This window comes from Triticum urartu, chromosome 2, assembly GCF_003073215.2.
Source record: "Triticum urartu cultivar G1812 chromosome 2, Tu2.1, whole genome shotgun sequence".
NCBI classification, from domain to species: domain Eukaryota; kingdom Viridiplantae; phylum Streptophyta; class Magnoliopsida; order Poales; family Poaceae; genus Triticum; species Triticum urartu.
Window position 1 is genome coordinate 116,002,588 of NC_053023.1, and position 6,300 is coordinate 116,008,887.

Here is a 6,300-nt window from a genome sequence, read left to right on the forward strand (position 1 = left end):
GGGCAGTCAGAGCCGCACGCCACGGCCACGCTTAGTACGGCAGAGGAGGGAAGCCAGAGGGAAGCTGAAACACGAGACAACAAAGGCAACGCCAAGGCAAGAAGCGCGGGAGAGCAAGAGGGCGAAGTGGACTCACTCGGCAAGATCCTTGCCTCTGCAGCCTCCACAGCCCCGGCAAGAGCCTTGCCGGGGCAACTTGCCCAATGCCAGCGGAGTGAGCCACCCTTGAGCCCACAGAATCCAACCCAACCAACTACATTGGAACCAAGGCTCGGGAGGCGCCTCTGTGGTGGCATGCAAATCTTCGTCAAGATCATAAAAATGTGAGATCAGATGAAGACCAGAAGACGGTGACCCTCTGCGGGATCCTAGCAGAGGAAATCCACAAGACCCTTGGCAAGACCCTTGCCGGGGACAACTGCAACGCCACAGCAGGACTCTTGCCGGGCCCCCGGCAAGACCCTTGCCGAGGGCATCAGCAGGGCCACTGCCAGGCCCGCGCCAGCCAAGACTCCACCACCGTCGCCAAGCAGCTGCTAGCTCAACCAGCTAGGCAGGCACCTGCGTGGCGACGACGACCTCTACACTGACTCAGCAAGCAACTGCGTGGCGGCATGCGACCCTTCATGAAGCCTCCACCACCGTGCCAGCCCAGAAGCCAGCCAACGTGGCACCACGATGCCTCATCGCGACAGCTGGGATGTGCTTCCCTGGCGTCTCCAATGAAGCAAGGAGGCACGTCGGCAACGCATTAAATGTGTTTGTTCAATGGTCCCAAAGGATAGGCTTGTCAACTGTAGACCTTTCCACCTCCTGTGTGCCACTGTGGCAACCCCTTTTTCCTATTAAAAGGAAGCCCAAGGTGACCAGGAGGGGGATTGGGCTCTTTTGAGCAAATTTACACCCCATAGCTAGGTCAAGAACACAAGAACACTCGAGTACATCCACCAAAGCAGGACAATGGTATTACGCACCTTCACGGCCCGAACCTGGGTAAATGATCCGTGTTCTTCCTGTCAGACCCACTCTTCGCACAACCTCACGCCCGCCAACCATAGAAGGGATCCCAGTGACCCCATAGGTGTCGTTTCAACCAACAGGGATGTATGTCCGAACGGAAACGTTTTCCCTAGATTGACTGTGTGGGATGTACATAAGAACAGAAACGTATTCCTTGGATTGACTATGTGTGATATACATACGAACGGAAATGTTTTTCTAGGATTCACCGTGTGGGATGTACATACCTACGGAAATGATTTTCTCCGATTACCATGTGGGATGTACATACCTCCGGAAATGATTTTCTCGGATTACCGTGTGCGATGTACATACCTACGGAAATGATTTTCTCGGATTACTGTGTGCGATGTACATACCTACGGAAATGATTGGGTTTTGATGCCTCGCCTGATCGCACATGGTCCCAACCTGGGTCCCAGGAGGGCCTATCCCCGACGATTTCTTGATCGTGTGGGAAGGACACCCTATCGCACACACCCAACCTGGTTCCAAATGCCGTCGTGGGAAGGGGTTAAAACCATTTGTTTAGGACCGACATGCACCAGTGAAATACTCGCAACCTGACGTGTAAAAGGGGTTGTCAATCCCTTTCTGGTTGTGGCGCCAGAAATTTGCATGTGGACGGGAGAAAGTTGTAAATATTGATAGATCGAACACCAAATAAAATAAATTGCAGCAAGGTATTTTTGTATTTTTGGTTTAGTAGATCTAAAAATAAAAGGAAAATAAAATAGATGGCAAAGGCAAATAATATGAGAAAGAGACCAAAGGGCCGTAGGTTTCACTAGTGGCTTCTCTTGAGAAAATGGCAAACAGTGGGTAAACAAATTACTGTTGGGCAATTGATAGAACTTCAAATAATCATGACGATATCCATGAAATGATCAATATATAGGAATCACGTCCAAGATTAGTAGACCAACTCCTGCCTGCATCTACTACTATTATTCCACACATTGACTGCTATCCAGCATGCATCTAGTGTATTAAGTTCATGGAGAAACGGGGTAATGCAATAAGAATGATGACATGATGTAGACAAGATCTATCTATGTAGAGATAGACCCCATCGTTTTATTCTTAGTAGAAAAGATACATACGGGTTGGTTCCCCTTCTGTCACTCGGATCAAGCACCGTAAGATCGAACCGACTACTTGCAAGATAAATAGATCAGGTTGGCCAAACAAAACCCAAATATCGGAGAAGAAATATGAGTCTATAAGAAATCATGCATATAAGAGATCAAAGAAACTCAAATAACTTTCATGGATATAAAAAATAGATATGACCCTAAACTCAAAGTTAACCCGATCCCAACAAACACACCGCAAAAAGAGTTACATCATATGGATCTGCAAGAGACCATTGTACTGATAATCAAATGAGAGAGAGGAAGCCTTCTAGCTACTAACTACGGACCCGAAGGTCTACAAAGAACTACTCATGCATCATCGGAGAGGCACCAATGGAACTGGTGAACCCCTCCATGATGGTGTCTAGATTGGATCTGGTGGTTCTGGACTCTGTGGCAGCTGGAATTGATTTTTGTCAACTCCCCTACGGTTTCTGGAATATTGGGGTATTTATAGAGCAAAGAGGTGGTCTGGGGGCACCCGAGCTGGGCACAACCCACCAGGCCGCGCCTAGGCCTCCTGGCGGGCCCTGGTGGGTTGTGCTCCCCTTGGAGCACACCCCAGGCACTGCCTTGGTCCATTAGGTGTCTTCTGGTCCATAAAAAACCTTCATAATGTTTAGTTGCATTTGGACTCCATTTGGTATTGATTATCTGCGATGTAGAAAACATCCAGAAAATAGTAAATGGCACTTGGCACTATGTCAATAGTTTAGTACCAAAAAATGATATTAGATGACTATAAAATGATTATAAATTGTCCAAGATTGATAATATAATAGCATGGAACAATAAAAAATTATAGATATGTTGGAGACGTATCACCGGGTTTCTTCTTGGGCGCCATGGTCGATGGCGCCATCGAAGGTGGAGACGGTGATGAAGATGACGTGTTGCACACACATTCATGTTCGTGCAAGCGATCCCCCTACCTGGCGCGTGAAAGATGTCCAGGGAAACCGCGACCACCTATGGGACCAGAGGCCCCTTGTTGGTTCGGCGGGGGGAGGTCATGTTGCGCAAAGAACAGACGAGCATGGGGCAACACGGCATAGATAACACACACAATTTAAGGTTTGGGCTGCCGTGAGGCATAAAAACCTACTCCTGCTTTGGTGGATTTATGGTGTAAAGGTGGTCGTGGAGCATAGTACACTTGCCCGGCAGGGACTGCCTTAGGCTGGCAGTGGCTACGTGCGTATGGAGGTGTGAGTTACACTCTAACCCTTTCTAGGGTTGCCATGGGCCTCCTTTTATAGATAATGGGGTCACCACAATGGGAAAGTGGTCATTATGCATTGATAAGATAGCAAACAGTGCTATCATACCTAACTCTGCAAGCTGACAGGGGCGTATTAAATGCACCACTCAACGTCACATCGTCGGTCGCCCGGCAAGCCTTGTCGCGCTATCTCGCCAGCTCCACACATGTTTGCTTGACACGTCGCAGGATGGGTGTCAAATGTAGGCATCTCCTGTGGAAAGAGGCTGTTGGGAGGCAAAACAATAAGCCCCTATCTTTCTATGTGTCGGGTTGAAACGTTTTGCTCCTGTGTATACGGTGAGTGTTAGCAATCATAGAATACTATACGATGGTTGAGTATGTGGAGCTCTTACTTAAACTCTGTTGAATAAGTTGAATTGCAATAACTTGATGACTGAGAACATAGGTTGTTGAGTTTCAAGAGAATTCATTGTTTGAACCTTAACATGTGAATTGGTTGCTACTTTAACATAAGGGAACTTTATGAGAAAGAATAGCTGTTATGATGCTAGGAAGAGTGATTGAAATTGTCATTGATCAAACTTGTGCACTTTGCTAGCATTCACACTTCATAAATTATTTCTTTTATCATTTACCTACTCGAGGATGAGTAGGAATTAAGCTCAGGGATGCTGATATGTCTCCAATGTATCTATAATTTATGAAGTATTCATGCTAATATATTATCTTTCTTGGATGTTTTACAATCATTTTATAGTAACTTTATATCATTTTTTGGGACTAACCTATTGACCCAGTGCCAGTACCAGTTGCTGTTTTCTGCTTGTTTTTTACATCGGGGAAACTCAATATCAAACGGAGTCCAAACACCGCAAAACTTTTTGGAGAATTTTATGGACCAGAACACCCAGGATGGGCTAGAGCAGCACCTCGGGGGTGCCCCGAGGGGGGCACAACCCACCAGGGCACGTCTGGGAGCCCAGGCGCGCCCAAGTGGGTTATGCCCACCTCGGTGGCCTCCTGCACCCCCTCTTTGCCCTATAAAATTCCAAATATTCCAAAAACCCTCGGGGGTTAACGTAGATCAGAAGTTCCGACGCCGCAAGGCTCTGTAGCCACCAAAAACCAATCTAGACCCTGTTCCGGCACCCTGCCGGAGGGGGAATCATCACCGATTGCCATCTTCATCATCCCAACGGCCACCACGATGAGGAGGGAGTAGTCCACCCTCGGGGCCGTGGGTTTGTACCAGTAGATATGTGTTTAATCTCTCTCTCTCTCTCTCTTATGTTCTTGAGATGTCACGATCTTGATGTATCGTGGGCTTTGCTAATATAGTCGGATCATATGATGTTTTCCCCTCTCTATCTTGTGATGAATTGAGTTTTTCCCTTCTAGATTTCGTTGTTATTGGATTGAATACTTTTATGGATTTGAGAGCACTTGATATATGTCTTGTATATGAATACTCATGGTGACAATGGGGTATCATATTGATTCACTTGCTATGTGTTTTGGCACTCAAGTCGTGGATTCCCGAGGTGACATTGGGGGTAATCTATACATAGGGGTTGATGCACGTTCTCGTCTTTTGTTTCTCCGGTAGAAATCTTGGGGCACTCTTTGAAGTTCTTGTGTTAGATTGAGTATTATGAATCTGAAATTATTTGATGTTACTTTAGTACGAACTCTTGGATAGATCGATCAGAAAAAATAGCTTCGAGGTGGTTTCTTACCCTACAAACGATTTCTTCTTATGTTATCTGCTAGGTAGGAACTTTGGAGTGATTCTTCATCGCACTTTGAGGGGTGGTTATATCAATTATATTAGCATTGTTGAGAGATTGCACTAGCGAAAGTACATACCCTAGGCCTCATTTTCAAGCATTGCAGTACCGTTTTTTATTATTACTATTACAAAAATCAATGTCTACTATCGTTACTACACTTTTATCACCATCTCTTCGCCAAACTAGTGCACCTATACAATTTTCTATTGTATTTGGTGTGTTGGGGACACAAGAGACTTTTTATTATTTGGTTGCAGGGTTGTTTGAGAGAGACCATCTTCATCCTATGCCTCCCACAGATTGATAAACCTTAGGTCATCCACTTGAGGGAAAATTGCTACTGTCCTACAAAACATTACTCTTGGAGGCCCAACACGTGTCTACAAGAATAATGTTGCGTAGTAGACATCATGCACTCCCACCATCAACAACATCTCCGTGGCCAAGGCCCTCATTGACGGAGGTGATGGCCTCAATGTGATCTCCATCACAACCTTCGAAATGCTCCAAGTACCCTACAACCAGCTGACGCCCACCAGGCCCTTCTCAGGGGTGACTGACAGCTCCACCACTCCCCTGGGGCAGGTGCGCCTCCCCACCACGTTCGGCACCCGTGACAACTACCACACCAAGCTCATCGACTTCGACATGGCCCATATTGGCCTCCCGTACAATGCCATCCTGGGGTACCCTACCCTCGCCAAGTTCATGGTGGCAACGCACCATGGCTACAATGTCCTCAAGATGCCAGGATGCAGCGACGATCGCCATCGCTTGTGACGAGAAAAATGTAGTTTGCTCCCTTGAGCATGCATACCGGGCCGCCCCCACGAAGAAGAAGCGGCTTCTTCCTAAGGGTGACCCTGAGGCAAAGAAAGCACCAACTAGAGACACCTCGGCACGCCATGCTCGCCGTTGCGGCTTGCCTACCTCCCACATAGGAAGGCACGCTCGGCGCCTCCATCTAGGTAGGATGGGGGGCTTCCACCTGGATAGAGTCTGATTTGACTAGTGTGACCAGGGAGGTGCTTGAGTACCACTTAGAGGCGTGCTTCAACGTGCGCCCCTGCTACCTCTTGAGCATTGCGTTGGTTTTCCCTTGAAGAGGAAAGGGTGATGCAACAAAGTA